The sequence below is a fragment of the Eupeodes corollae genome, chromosome 2, assembly GCF_945859685.1.
Source record: "Eupeodes corollae chromosome 2, idEupCoro1.1, whole genome shotgun sequence".
In the NCBI taxonomy this organism is placed as follows: domain Eukaryota; kingdom Metazoa; phylum Arthropoda; class Insecta; order Diptera; family Syrphidae; genus Eupeodes; species Eupeodes corollae.
In genome coordinates, this window is record NC_079148.1 from 16,253,516 (window position 1) to 16,270,636 (window position 17,121).

Consider the following 17,121-nt stretch of genomic DNA (forward strand, 5'->3'; position numbering starts at 1 on the left):
AAATAGTAACAATCATGCCAGAAATTTTGGTTCAATCCCTTTATGTGCATTCTCAAGTTTTATTCAAGGGTACTCCCACTTTTAAGGAATTGAGAAATCCCCAAAGAGTAATGCTTGTCATAAAAAGTGCTTAGCCGTTCGGATTCAGCTTAAAACTGTAGGTTCCCTCTATCTCTGATTTCATTGCTCACGCACAGGAATGGTTGAGATGTGTAAGTCAATAGATCTTTGTTCTCAACGGTCTGTTGCACAACCTATTTTGTTTTTGTTTAAATCATTCTAAGTCCATTTAAAGGGGTTTAATACATTTTTGAGTCTTTTTTGTTGCCAAAATTTGAGTTTACTCGCTCTTCAAAAATAAACCAAACCAGAAAGATGCAGAAAGGGCTCTCAACAAAATTGCGTGGGTGGTTTTTTTACCATAGCAGTTTGAAAAAAAGGTGAAAATTTTGGTACAATTTTGAAAAAAATCGAAATGACAGTTTTTTGACAAAAAATAAAACTCTAAAAAAAACAATACTAAAACTTGGTAAAAATTTACTTTCGACTCAAATAGCTTTTCAAAAATTAAAAATATTGGCTTCAAACTTATTTTATTTCACAGAAAATATTGTTTTCGACATTCAGTAATTTTTATATAAAAATCCAACAGTCCGTTATTTCATACAAAAATAAAATCTACAAAAAATAGTACGCAAATTTGGTAAAAATTGAACTATATTATAGAACTTCGAAAATAGTTAAATCGTTCAGGAAGTTCATAGAGCACATCATACATTTCCTATTACAAATTACTTCTGGGGAGTCATTCCGTAATTTCCGAAACGATAATCGTCAAAACGATTATCATTAACGATATCGTCAATAATTTGCTTCACGTAACTTTATCACTATCGTCAAGTTCAATCGTTTTCAGTATAAGTTCGTTGAGTATATTATACTATGACTGAAATGTCAAAATGAACTCAAAGAAAGATAATTCTTGTTCAATAGCTTGAAAATGTTATTAAACTTGGTTTTTCTCTATGAGAAGTTTTGAAATTTTGCAAAAAATGTATTGTTAATAAACATGCCACCTATTTTGTGATGTTTATTGTTATTGTCACTTTTTGTGTTATTATTTGTTGCCGCCGAAGATAAAACAATAATATCAAAATGTTTGTCCAATGACTGATATTTTTGTAAATCAGCTGCAGTAATAAACCCAATTTGGTCCAAAGGAAGGAAGTGAAGACTTCATTTTATCCACAGGGAACATAAATTGGCTTCAAAAATATTTTTTGTTTCCAAAACTAATTTGGATTAGTGCTTTGTGCCAGAGCGATACAAAAATCGTTGCCTGTCGAATTTTAATATTGAATGTATATATGTACATTATGTATGTAGAACGACAAACGTCTGGCAAATTTATTGTTTATAATATCATTTTGCAATTCCAAAACTACAATTGTTTTATTTATTTAACAACAATTAAGAGATTACTAATGTTTTGTATATAAAAAAATGCGTAACCGAATTCATTGTATTTTTTTGAGTTTTTATTTTCATTTTGTAACAAAACTAAACTACACCGAAACTTTTTTGCTTCAATTTGCTTAGTTGTCAATGGAAATTAATAGCAGACGATACCTACTTTGCTATCGTTTTGACGATATCACTTTGACGATTATCGTCTTACTTGAAGTGAGACTATCGTCGAAACGCTATCGTCCATCGATTATCGTTTTACCGAATGACTCCCCTTGTTAAATGACTCCGTCAATAGGATACATTTCCGATCATCCTCAAGCCATTAACTTTGAGTGTGTAGTGCGGTTTACATGTCGATGACATCATCATCTGTCCTTATTTCTTACGATATTAGAAATAAACCGCATGTAAGGTGAATTGGAGCCATTCTGATTAATTTTTTTGTTTTAAAAAATTAACTAACTTAACTTTACATTTATTGTAAAATAAATTTAGTAATGGCTTTAGTTATTGAAGTAGTCCTGTTTTCTGACAATTTAAAGATTGTATACTCCTTTTTAACTAAGGATACCTTTGAGGCCCCCAAAAAAAGAGGATAAGCGACTGAGTATTATTTTACTATGGCGTCTTTTTTGAAAGGGGCCACGGCCGGGCTAACAATTCCAGTAATTTTTTTTATTATATTGTTTTGATTGATCCTATTAACTGCTAGAAAAAGCAATTCTGCAGTGAAAACTTAAAAAAGGTAGTATTGAGATACACCCGTTTGAAGAGTAAAAACCATGACTGAAAACCAAGCACTAAAAGGATTTCCTCGGTCATACTGGTTCAGCACAACATTTTTGGGATCAAAGGGTACAATTTAAGACTTAAAAAGAGGCTGGGATGCGACCCACACTGATAACTTCCCATCCCGTCTGTCGATTTGTCTTGCTTAAAAGTTTGTCTATATGTACTAGTATCGATTTTACCAAATTTGCGTACTATTTTTTATAGATTTTATTTTTTATGAAAAAACGGACTGTTGGATTTTTATATAAAAATCACTGAATATTGAAAACAATATTTTCTGGAAAATAAAATAAGTTTGAAGCCAATATTTTGAATTTTTAAAAAGCTATTTGAGTCGAAAGTAAATGTTTACCAAGTTTTAGTATTGTTTTTTTTAGAGTTTTATTTTTTGTAAAAAAACCGTTTATTCGATTTTCTTCAAAATTCTACCGAATGTTGAAAACAATATTTTCTATAAGATAAAGTTAGTTTGAAGCCAATATTTTATAGATTTGAAAAGATATTTGAGTCGAAAATCAATTTTTACCAACTTATATAATTTTTTTTTAAGGTTTTTATTTTCTGTAAAAAAAACTGTCAATTCGATTTTTCTCAACATCTTTCAGGATGCTTAAAACAATATTTCTTATAAGATAAAATAAGATTGAAGTCTAACTTTCAAGTTTTTGAAATGATATTTGAATCCATTTTCAATTTTTACCAACTTTTGTTAATTTTTGTTCGGTTTTTAATTTTTTATAAAAAAAACTGTCAATTCGATTTTTTTCAAAATTTTACTGAATGTTGACAACAATATTTTTTGAAAGATAAAAGTTAATTAAAGCCAATATCTCAAAGTTTTGAAAAGATATTTGAGTCGAAAATCAATTTTTACCAACTTTTATTAATTTTTTTTTTTTAGGTTTTTATTTTTTGTAAAAAAACTGTCAATTCGATTTTTCTCAAAACTTTATTGAATGTTAAAAACAATATTTCTTATAAGATAAAATAAGTTTGAAGCCGAAATTTCAAGTTTTTGAAAAGATATTTGAATCGATATTTAATTTTTACGAACTTTGAGTAATTTTTTTTTTAGATTTTTATTTTTTATAAAAAAAACTGTCAATTAGATTTTTCTCAAAATTTTATCAGATGTCAAAAACATTATTCTCCGTTGCTCAAAATTGTTTTGGAGATGAAATCATATGTAAGTCGTTAAATTTAGGAGGTGACAAATTTTTTTTTTCAGTTTTTTTGATTTAGAAAAAAAACCGTTAGATAGATTTTTTTCAAAAAATATTTTTCTTTGAGATCACGTTACAGTCTATTATATAAAATTTAATTCAAGTCTCTAGCATTTTTGGTTCGTAAGATATTAAGGGTTAACCAAAATGTTCACCTTTTTTTAAACTGCTATGGTAAAAAAACCACCCACGCGATTCTCTTGAGAGCCCTTTCTGCATCTTTCTGCCTTATTATCTGTAAAACAAAATTTATTTGATGTCGATATCTCTTCTGGTTCTTGAGCTATGGACGACGAAAACAACGTCGCGAACGTACGGACGTACGGACGTACGGACGTACGGACGTACGAACGTACGTACACACGCACGCACAGATATCTTTCTAAAAATCTTTTATTTCGACTCTAGGGACCTTGAAACGTCGAGAAATGTCAAAATTTTAATTTGACAAATCAGACCCATTACAATAACTTCCTATGGGAAGTTAATAAGTGATTTTTCGAAAATTTGATCTTGGACGAACCTTAAGTCATTAGTTTATGCTGACAAACCAGCATTTTTTGAAACATTAGAGCCACCATTAAGTGTGTGAATGAAAAATTAGACAAAACCGTATAGACATATCTGAGAAATAGTATTAAGAAATAAATACCATGGAATTATCTTATTCTTATTTGAATTTCTTAAACTCAACCAATTTTGTTTTCTAATCTGCAACACCAACCAATCATTACTTTGTCCAGATGAATTTGTAATCTTAAATTGGAATCTCACCTTAAAATTTGTCTATTATATCAATTTTTTAAAATAAAAATACAAGAAAAATTACTCTTTTTTAAAAGATGTGTTAAACGCAACGTAGTTTCTATAACAACATTTTGGATAATAATTTTAAAAATAACGAACATTTCTTTTCTAGATACAGTTTAAATCCTTTTAGTATCTGACTTAGATTTCGTAAATTATCATAATAGTTATGAGTCAACTTATAGGTTATCATTTAACTTTATCTGGAGTTTAGTTATCTTGAATGAAATTTCCTTATGGTTTTGAAAAATTCGTGTTAGAGTTGATTTTCGTACTGATTCTGAACCATAGCTCAAATTCAGAAATAATTGTTTTCAACTATATTTTTATAGGTACATTTTTCAATAGGATCTAGTTTAAAAACTTGATGTTAGAACCTTTAAACTTTGTGTTTCAACATAATTGTTTGAGCTTTCTTTTAAAGTTTATGTAGGACAGGTGGAGACTTAAAATTGAATCTGACTGTTTTTTTAAATAAATAAAACATTTAATCAGAATATTGAGTACCTACCTAACCTAATGATTTGTATATTTAAAAAATAGTCAGAAATTTATTAAACACAAAAATGTACTTCAATAATTTAAATAGCCACAACAAATCTATGTATAATAAGTTTTGTTTTCGAATAATAAAAAGTTATATCTCAAAAATCCAACTAAGGCCATTAGGTTCTAAGAAAAAGTATAATTTGATTGTCAACTAAAATACGCTATTGACCAGTGATATTTGAAAATATGATGATGACAAAACTGGTTGAAAAGAGGTGTTTTTCAAAATGTCAATAAAACAGAAGTTACTTAAAAGTCATTAGGATACGGTATCGACAAGTTACCAATTTTTATTAAGTCATGCTTATAACCATTTTTCGTGTTGACTGTAAGACATGCGCTATTTATTTTTCAAAATTGCAGAACCCGAAAATTCAGTCCCTATTACGACTTTCTGTAAACGCTGTTTTAAAAATTTGAAAATCTTACTATTTCTCTGTTGTTCTGTTGCATTTAGATTAACAGTTCTAGGCCTTCCCAGTTAAATAGTAGTTCATGTAGTTTGAACGATAAATATTAAATACCAACCTTCATAAAAGAGTTTAAATAAAATTAATGAAAATATTATTATTTTATCGCTTCCGTTTATTTAATACTTTCTTATATTTATGTACATTTATTTTATTTACCTGTGAAAAAGTCGATAACCAACTCATACACAAGTATGTGCATATATATAAATGCATGTATATGTAAAATATTCAATCAACACATAACCCAAAGGATAAAATACTTATATACCTACATGAAAATACAGCATACAAATAGCCAATAAATAATATTCACATATAAAAAAGGATTCTGTTTCAAGCAGCAGGACTAGCAGAATCAGTATCAGTATCAGCACCATGCATCCAGTTCAAGGACTTGATGATGAAACACGGTAATGTAACAACTTATAGTCCACACGTTCAAAAGAAGGTTGAAGTTATACCTTCATAGGTGGTTTTTAATATGCATTAAAGTAATAAGCTTATAATATAATGACTTTAAAGGTCATTTAGAGTATTTAAAAAAATATCGTAATGCATTGAATATGGGAGAATATATTGTATCATAGGTGCATTATGCCAAATAAGGTTGTTAGTCAACTCAAAATGAGACTTTAATCGGCATATTTATTTGCAAAGATCTAAATTGCATCTCACTTAACTTCTCCACATTGATGTCCGAGAACCAAAATTAAGTTATTGGCTTCATACTGGATGAAGCGATAGTTGCCACATACGGGGTTCCACAAGGAAGTCACTTACGCACCCTTCTTTTTTCGCTTCTTTTTAACTTCTCATAGGAAGTTATTGTAATCGGTCCGATTTGTCCGTACGTTTGCGAAGTTTTTTTCGTCGCCAATAGCTCAAGAACTAGTAGGGCTACATACTTCAAATCTGTTTGCTACAGCAGAAAAATGCAGAAAGGACTGTTAAAATTAATTAAATTGCGTGTGATTTAATCCAATTACAATTTTAAAAAAAGAGCCTAGGATGCGATCCACACTCATAACTTCCCATCCCTTTGTCTTGCTTAAAAGATTGTCTATATGTACTCGTATCAATTTTTACCAAATTTGCGTACTATTTTTTGTAGATTTTATTTACTGTTGGATTTTTATAAACAAAATACTGAATATCGAAAATAATATTTTCTGTGAAATGAAATAAGTATGAAGCCAATATTTTCAATTTTTGAAAAGCTATTTGAGCCGAAAGTAAATTTTTACCAACTTTCAGTATTGATTTTTTTAGAGTTTTATTTTTTGTAAAAAAACTGTCAATTCGATATTTCTCAATATTTTTCAGAATGTTAAAAACAATATTTTTTATAAGATAAAATAAGGTTGAAGCCCAAATTTTATTTGAATCGATATTCAATTTTTACCAACTTTGAGAATTGTTTTTTTTAGATTTTTATTTTTTATAAAAACTGTCAATTCGATTTTTCTCAAAATTTTATCAGATGTCAAAAACATTATTCTTCGTTGCACAAAATTGTTTTGGAGATGAAATTATATTTAAGTCGTAAAATTTTGGAGGTGGCAAATTTTTTTTTTCATTTTTTTTGATTTATAAAAAAAAACGTTAAATATACTTCTTTGACATCACGTTGTATATATTATATAAAATTTAATTCAAGTCTCTAGCGTTTTTGGTTCGTAAGATATTTAGGTTTAACCAAAATTTTCACCTTTTTTTTAAAATGCTATGGTAAAAAAACCAGAAACGCAATTTTCTTGAGAGCCCTTTCTGCATTTTTCTACCTTATTATCTGTATAACAAAATTTATTTGAAATCAATATCTCTTCTGGTTCTTGAGCTATGGACGACGAAAAAAGCTGCGCGAACGTACGGACGTACGAACGTACGTACACACGCACGCACATACATCTTTCTAAAAATCTTTTATTTCGACTCTGGGGACCTTGAAACGTCGAGAAATGTCAAAATTTTCAATTAATTTGACAAATCGGACCCATTACAATAACTTCCTATGGGAAGTTAAAAAGTACATTGAAAAAAGTTGTTAAAAATTGTTTTTCGACTCAAATATCTTTTCACAAATTTGATATTATGGCTTGAAACTTATTCTGTCTAATAAGATATATTGATTTCAACAATCGGTAAAATTTTGAACAAAATCGAATTGAAAGTTATTTAACAAAAAATAAAAACCTCATCTCACAGAATATATTGTTTTCAACATTCAGTAATTTGTTTATAAAAATCCAACAATAATTTCTTATTTATCCAATTGTTATTTGTTTATGCATATAAGGAATAACACTTTTAAGAAATATTACTAAAATTGGTAGAAATTAGTTTTCGACTAAAAATAGATTTTGGAATCAAACTATTTCAATATATTTATTTATTTATTCATCAATCAAAAAACAAAGTTCTCTTATAGACTAATTGATAACAATATTTCAATATAACTTCAATAATAGATACAAAAAGAAAAATAACAATCTATCTATATATATATATATATAAAAATCAATGCCACTTTTCGTTGTAATGTTAAAACTCAACAATGGCTTTATCGATTTGTCTAATTTTGGTCTTAAATTATTCGTGGAAGTACAGAGAAGGTTTGTACGTAGAGAAAATAAAAAAAAAATCTTGAAAAGGTGTAAAATCAAAATCTTTCTATACTCCCATATACAATCAATTTGTACTAATACTTAAAGAAATCTAGATTTGTTGATTAACTTGGAAAAGTACAACGAAGCTGTAATAATAATTGAAGATATGTGTCTAAATAAAGCATTGGCACAATTGGGAAAGACCGCACTAAATCGTGAGATACATGAATTTTTGATCGTGAATTGCAAAGTGAGCAGGAGTTCAATTCTAATGATTTGCGTTTATTTGTAGAATCGAATATAACGAAATAAAATATTCAACAAAAACATGTGCTGTTTCCAATAATACAGGTGGACATTATTTCTTGGATGCACCTGGTAGTACAGGCAAAACTTTCGTTGTATCATTGATTTTAGCGACTATTCGCTTAGAATAGAAAATTGAATTGACACTTGCATCTTCGGGAATTGCTGCTACATTATTAAAAGGTGGTCGAGAAATTCTGCTATGGCAAAAGTTCTGCTATTAACGTCAATTATTTGATAGGATGAGTGCACAATGACAAATAAGAAATCGATAGAAGCATTTAATCAAACAATGCAAGATTTACGCGGTAATCAACAGCTGTTTTGGTCGTGCTCTAATATTGCTGGCCGGGGACTTTCGTCAAACATTGCCTGTCATTCCTCGATCAACTTCTACTGATAATATAAACGCCTGTTTGAAGTTATCAGTTCTTTGGAGAAATTTACGAAAATTTACACTCAACTTTAAAATGCGTATTCACCTTCATAATGATGCTTGAGTTATCAAAACAATTGTTAGAAATTGGTCATGAAAAAATACCAATCGACAGTACCAACGGATTGATCACTTTACAGAACAACTTTTGTACAATTACGCAATCTATAGATGAGTTGATAGAATGTGTTTTTCCGAATATTCTTCAGAATTAGTGAAATCTTGATTGGTTGAGAGAACGCCCCATTTTAGCACCGAAAAACATTCATATCAATGCCATTAATTTTCAAAATCAAACAAAACTGCCAGGTGTAGTCACGACATATAAATCAATTGACAGTATTATGAATCAAGTTGAGGCAATGAGTTATTCAATTGAATTTTTAAATTCATTAGAACCGGCTGGTATACCACCGACCGCATAGCTTGAATCTGAAACACTTCACGTTTGTGGTGTCATTTTGGAGCAATCATGTTTTTCACATGACAAACTTTATGTTGCCTGTTCCAGCTGTTTTAGACTAACCCATTTAGACCCACCATAGTAAGAGTGCCCAATTCTTTTTTAGTTTTTACTCTTTGCTGATAAATATAACAAAAGCAATATATTATTTGGGTCATTTGGACTTTTAAGTAGCTAGCAATTTAAAATATTTTTTTGTTTGAATAAATGAACTTAATAATCATTTTTTTTATTACTATGCCTTATACGTAGCGAAGCACGTACCGAGTCGCTAGTAATATATAAATATACAAAAGTCAAGTATATCTAAGTACATTGAAAACATACATTTTAAAGGTATCTCTAGTGCAAATTCTAAAAAAGTCCAAACTAGTACTAACTGAATTTGCTTCTCTGATGCAACGAGAAATCGGTTCATTACGACCAAAGTTAGATCTATGAAATTGCTCGTAAAAAAGAATATTATCTCTGGAAATAAAACCAGGAACAGGAATAGAAATAAGTGCAAGAAGTTGAGCACATTTAATAAACATTATCGCAAAGTATGCACGCTGATTTGCAAAACTCTGCAAACCAAATAAGATACATCTAGTTTTATACGATGGAATAACAATACCCCAATTAAGTTTTTAATACATAAACCTTGAAATATTTGTCTGGATTTTCTCGATTCTTACAACTGAGTTATTATAGCAAGGGTTCCAAACTGTGCTGCAGTACTCAAGCAAAGATCGAACGAGAGAAATATAAAAAGTTTTTATGGTATACGGATCTGTGAATTCCTTACTATTTCTTTTGATGAACCCTAAAATTTGGTTAGATTTATTAATGATGTAGTCAATATGAGGAAGAAAAGAAAGCTCAGTATCAAGGATAACACCTAAATGTTTCTTTTGTGCTACACGATCCAATATAGAACTATCAATTTGATACTCGTAAAAAATTGGTGAAATCGTACGAAAGCAAGACATAACTTGGCATTTTGAAATATTAAGATATGAGGAGTTTATATTACACCAATCTGCCAATTTTTTTAAGTTATCATTTAATAAAAAAAAATCTGGCCCTCCAGGTTGGGGGTTGTGCCGTCGGGGTGACTTCCTGGCCACGTAAAAAATACCTTAAGTTTAGAAGCACCAACAAGCCTCGGATACGGACGGATTCACTGTAAGGCGATGCACTGTCATGCGACTTCTTCCACATCGTTCTGGAAAGAATTGTGCAAAACTCAACCGTCAACACAAGAGGCACAATCTTCCAAAGGTCCATCCAATTACTCGGATACGCAGATGATATTGACATAATTGGAAGATCAAAGCGTGATGTCAGTAGAGCGTTTTTGAGCATTGCGACGGAAGAGAAGAAGATGTGCTTAGTGGTCAATTAGGGCAAGACCAAGTATATGCTGTCATCAAAAAACGACACTGAACAACGACGTCTTAGACAAAACTTCACCATGGACAGCTATAACTTTGAGGTAGTTAAGGACTTTGTCTAACTAGGCACCGCTATAAATACAGTCAACGACACCAGAGCTGAAATCAAACGAAGAATAACTCTTGCAAATCGCTGCTTCTTTGGGCTTAGAAGGCAATTGAGAAAAAAAGTCTTCTTTCAAGCATCTAAAATCACCATCTATAAGATACTCATCATCCCGGTTCTCATTTATGGCGCTGAGGCCTGGACCCTGTCAAAGAAAGATGAGAGCGTCTTCGGATGCTTCGAGAGAAAAATTCTTCGGGTGATTTTTGGACCCGTACACATAGATGGAGAATGGAGGAGAAGATATAACGACGAACTGACCTAGTTAGCAGAATTAAAGTCCAACGGCTTAGATGGCTAGGTCATGTTGAGCGGATGGACATCAACGCTCCAGCCCGGAAAGTCTTCGAATCCAATCCCGAGGGACGGCGCAGTAGAGGAAGAGCGCGACTCAGGTGGCGCACCCAGGTGGGAGAGGACCTCAACCTACTTGGCGTGCGAAACTGGAGACAGCTAGCTAAAACCGAGCTGGCTGGAGACGCATGTTGGTTGAGGCCCAGGTCCGCCCGGACTGTAGCGCCACCTTAAGTAAGTAAGTATTTAATAAAACGTAATCATCACAACATTTAATACAACGATATAGTTTAAGGTCGTCCGCAAAAAGAAGACAATGAGAATTCTGAGAAATGTTGGGAATATCGTTTACAAAAAGCAGGAAAATTAAAGGGCCTAAGTGGCTACCCTGAGGGACACCAGAAGAAACCAATATTTGATTAGAGTTATACTCGTCAATCTTAACGACTTGATCTATCGATGTTAAATAGGATTTCAACCAATCCAGAATCTTGGAATGAAACCCTAGCTTCAAAAGTTTGTGTAATAGAATATTATGATGGTTAACGCGGTCAAATGCTTTAGCAAAATCAGTAAAAATAATATTAGTTTGACTATAAGATTCAAAATTATTAATTATATAGTTAGTCATTAATGTAAAATAAGAGTTTGTAGATCTTTCAGATATAAAGCCGTGTTGGAAATTGGATAAAAAATCTTTTAATTGAAAAGTGAGCTTGCCACAGACTAATGTCTCAAATAACTTAGGAAGAGCAGATATTTTGCTGATTGGTCTATAATTTGGAATTTCTTGTTTAGATCCAGATTTAAAAATTGGTGTAATATAAGATAGTTGCCAACATTCTAAAAATTCACCTTTTGAGATAGATAGGTTGAAAATAGCTGTCATATTAAATTGAATATAATAGGTATAAATATTGTTGATCATTTTAAAATTTGTTAAATAATTCAACTGAAAACTTTGTTAACAAAATACAAAAACCTACAAAGTTTTAAGCAAGACAAAACGACAGACGGGATTTGAAGTTATCAGTGCATCCCATCCTCTTTTAAGATTTGTATATCTTGTGCATCATGTCAAACAGGGCTCTATATCAAGATGATAGATTCAACTTAAAACTTAGATTTCCAATGATATACTTAATTCCAAAAGTCCTTGAGAGATTACTCCAAATTAATATCCAGACATCAAAGACCCGGAACCAAGTTTTTGGCATGGTAACAGCCAGGCGAAAGGTTTTACATCTACTGTACCACAACGAAGTCACTTAGGCCCTCTTCTTTTTTGGCTTCTTTTTAGTTTATATCTTTTAGTAAAATACATATTATAGCTGCATTATACCAAACAAGTATCTGTATCAAGAAAAAAGGTTTAACTTAAAATAAGCGACATTAAGTCTTTGGTATCATACTGATCGTAGCTTTGTATAGTTTTCATATACAAAGATTGTAGTATACGTGGCAGGATGGTTTGTGTGTAGAACTGTCATGCAAGACGCTTTGGGTTTAATATTTGACTGTGTAACACAAAGTTTTTTTAGGAGGAATTGCCAAACCTTCCAAGAGTAATTCTTGTAATGAAAAGTGAGTTTTTAAACTAGACGTTCACATTCGGCATACATTAGGTCCCTTCCATTCCACAAATCAATCCTACACATGACTGGTCACTAGACCTCAGTTCTCTAGGAACTGTTGTACCACCTAATTCATTTATTATCATATTGGTCAATTTCATAGGGTTCACATTTGGAGTACCATAAGAAAGTCACTTAGGGCCTCTTCTTGTTTGTTTCCTTTCAATTTAACATAGTTTTTCGATTGTTACGTTGTTAATTCACCTGCATACGACCTAAATAAGTACATTAAATTTTATGTTGAATATTATACTTATACCATGATTGCGTGTAGAGTAAATCAGTCTTGTAAACTCATTTAACATGTAAAAATTCAATTATAACAATATAAATACATTCGCGTTCGATTGAATCATTGAGTTATCGAAAAAATCAGAACTGTTCTTGTTACACTTGAAAAGAGACAACCAATTGCGGACATATCCATTTCCGTTCATTATTTGATATTTTCATATATAAATATAAAATATATGATATACGTTAAGTTATCATAACATAACATATACCAAAGTGTAAATCGACATGTGAATTCAGCTTAAATTCATATTAATTTTATGTTTGTTTTTGAGTACACTATACACTATAATACAGTGTGTGCAGACATTATAAGTTCCTCTGACGCTGAATTATTCATTTTTTGTTTCATATATATTTATATTCATAAAATAACTGTTGTTGTTGTAATTAAAATATAATACCTGCTTAATACATGTACTTCAATTACATGTACGGTTCCGTATAGAGATTTAAAGGATTGAAATTTTTATTTTGGTGAATTTTACGAAATTCGCAATGGTGGGTTTTTCAATTATTTGACTTGTTCTGTTAAATGTTACCTACACATACATATATCTATACAGGATACTACAACTACAAACTGTGCCTACACTTTACAATATGCGAGTATACAATATAAAATGAGGTTAAATTTTTGTTGTAACTTTATATTGAAACCCGATGATCCTTGTTAAAGAAGCGTGTGATTCAATTAAATATTTTATTTGCAAACATCGATTAACAGCATGTTGTGCAAATATTATGAATATGACTTGTTGCAAATAATATTATTCAATGAATATTAAAAATTTATAGATATGTAGTTTTACATTGAAACACATACATTTATGTAAAATTTAAGCAAATAAGTCCGAGGTATAGACATAGATATACATCACGTCACGTAATGCATGCAAATAAAATTGAATACTCTTTGAGTTTTGAACTTAAATTGTTCGAGTATTCAATTTACAACATTTCACTGTATGATTTTACAAAAGTCCTGTATTTTTTGGTTCATTGGATCGTTTGACCGACCGATGTGAAGTTCAAATAGCTTACAGATATTGGATTGTAAAGAGGGAGGGGGGATGGTAGAAGATATGGTTTAAATTAAGTTGAAACTGAGTTAATAAAATATTTATCAACAAACAGTGAATATTATGAGAAAGAGGTCCTTAAGGCTTTCAAATTACATATAATATTTCAAATCTTAATGAAATAACGGCTGGAGCGAACTTACATGAAGACTTTGAACTGAATAAAAATACTTATAAAAGATGATTTGCGATCAAAGTTAATTTTTTTCAATCTAAAAAAAATCAAAAATTTCAGATGTAGCACAAATCTTAGCGGGAATCATTTTGACTCATTTGTAAAAAAGAAAAACCTGAAAATCTGTTCTAGATAACGCTTTTATATGATCTATAACTTTCAATGGGTCATGAGACTGATTTAAACTCTCGTTTTTAAATAATCATTTTTCAACGTTCAAAAATTTACTTACTTAAGGTGGCACTATAGTCCTATGTGAACTAGGGCCTCACCCAACAAACTTCTCCATCTAGCTCGGTCCCTAGCTAGATGTTTCCAGTTTCGCGCTCCAAGTTGGGTGAGGTTACCTTCCACTTGTGCGCGCCGCCTGATCCGCGGTCTTCCTCTACTGCGCTGTCCTGTGGGTGTGGATTCGAAGACTTTCCGTGCCGGAGTATTGGTTTCCATGCGCTCTACGTGACCCAGCAATCTTAGTCGTTGGACTTTTACCCTTCTGGCTAAGTCTACGTCGCTGTACAGCCCGTACAGCTCGTCGTTCCATCTTCTCCTCCACTCCCCTTCGATGCATACGGGACCGTAGATCACAGGAAGAACTTTCCTCTCGAAGCGACCCAAGTTGCTTTCATTCGCTTTTGTCATAGTCCATACTTCTGCACCGTATAGCAGGACGGGGATGATAAGGGTCTTATACGGCAATACTTTGGTCCCTCGAGAGAGGACATTACCACTCAATTGCTTTCTTAGTCCAAAAAAACAGCGGTTAGCAAGAGTTATTCTGCGTTTGATCTCAGAGCTACGCTGGTGTTGTTTTCTGCGTTTACATCGGAGCCTAGGTAGACGAAGTTACGTCTGTCGATAGTGACGTTTTGACCAAGACGTCAGTGTTGTATGCCCTTTCTTGACGACAGCATGTACTTTGTTTTGCCCTCATTAACCGTTAAACCCATTTTTGCCGCCTCTGCCTCAATACTCACAAAAGCGCCATTGACATCACGCTGAGTTCTTCCGATTATGTTAATTTCATCAGCATATGACAGTAATTGGACAGACTTTTGAAAGATAGTGCCTCTAGTGTTGACGTGTGAGCTCTGCACTATTCTTTCAAGCACGATGTTAAAAAAATCACATGACAGCGCATCACCTTGTCTAAAACCTTTTTTGACATCGAAAGGTTCTGTTAAGTTGTTTCCAACCTTTATGGAGCAGCGTGAATTCTCCATGGTCATCCTGCACAAACGGACGAGTTTTGGCAGGGATGCCAAAACTAGACATGGCTCTATACAGCTCGTCCATGTAGATATGCTGTCATATGCGGCCTTGAAATCGATGAAAAGATGGTGGGTGTCGATTTGGTGTTCTTGAGTTTTTTCCAGGATCTGCCGTAATGTGAATATTTGATCAACTTTGGACTTTCCTGGTCTAAAACCACACTAATAAGGACCTATCAGGTTGTTGACGATAGGCTTTAGACGTTCACATATTACGGCAGAGAAGATTTTATAGGACATGTTAAGTAGACTGATTCCGCTATAGTTGGTGCAGTTTAGAGGGGTCTCCTTTTTCAGGATCCGGCAAACAATACTGAGGTTCCATTCATCGGGCATGTTTTCTTACGACCATATCTTACAGATAAGTTGGTGCATGCTCCTAACCAACTTATCTCCAGGTGCTTTAAAGAGCTCGGCATGCAAGCCATCCGCTCCAGCGGCTTTATTAGACTTCAACTTAGATATAGCAATCTTTACTTCGTCTAAGTCGGGAGGACGGGATTGTTGGCTTTCGTTGGCTATATTGAATGGGTCATCCTGCCTGACAGCGGAATTCAGTTCTTCATCGCCGTTATACAGTCTGCAGAAGTGGTCCTTCCATATCCTCAGCATTGACTGCGGTTTCACTATGATGTTTCCACTTTCGTCTTTGCAGCCTTCGGTTCTAGGTTTATGTACCTGTGAACTGCGTTTCACCTGTTCATAAAACTTTCGAACCTTATTCCTGCTTTTAAACCTCTCAACATCTTCGATCGACGCTTCACATGCCCTCTCTTTTTCCTTCTGAGAAGTCGGCGTTCCTCTCGCTTCTTCTGCTCATAGAGCTCACGAGCAGCTCTCGTCCTTTTATGCAGCGCCGCTTTGCGTGCCTGTTGTTTGGCTGCATTTGCCGGCTGACATTCCTCAGCAAACCAGGGGTTCCTTGTTGGTGTCTGTTTGAAACCCAGCACATCAGAAGCGGCTTCTCTGATTACATCTTGGCACTGTTACCACTGGTTTTCGAAAAAAAAACGTTCAAAAACATTGATTAGAAAAATTAATTTTATCTAATCTTTTTTCAAGAATAAAAATAACGCCTTAAGTGTGAGAAATCTCTAAGATATCATCAATATCTGGCCTCATTTAACAAGTTTTCTTTTTTGTGCCGATCGAGATTTGACACCACAAATTTGTGGACGCGCTGATTACCACCTTCTCTCTTCTTCCACGCTGTTAAAAAAATAATTAGGTGGCTCAAGAGTCTGTTGAGAACTAGGGCCTAGTGACTTACAACTTTCAATCATTCCTGTGTGCGAGTAATGTTATCAGGGATGGAGATTTTTAAGCCGAATTGGAACGGCTAATTTGAGATAGTACTTTTCATAACAAGAGTTGCTCTTGAAAGATTTGTCAATTCCTCGCAAAAGGCAGTACCGGTCAAAACTTAACCCATTAACCATCATGCCACGCTGTTGCCCACCATAAAATGTAATACAAAAGGCTTTAGTGGCTGGTTCCTCTTCACTTATGCAAGCTAGATGTCCATCCCAACGGAGTTTACCGAGCTTAAGTTTTGTGACGATATCTGCCTGTAGTATCCGTGGCATGATGGTTAGTGCGTTGGACTGTCATGCAAGGGGTCTTGGCTCTTGGGTTCAATCCCTGCCTGTGCCACCTTAATTAAAAAAAAATAAAAAATCGCGGGTACTGCCTCTTGCGAGGAATTGA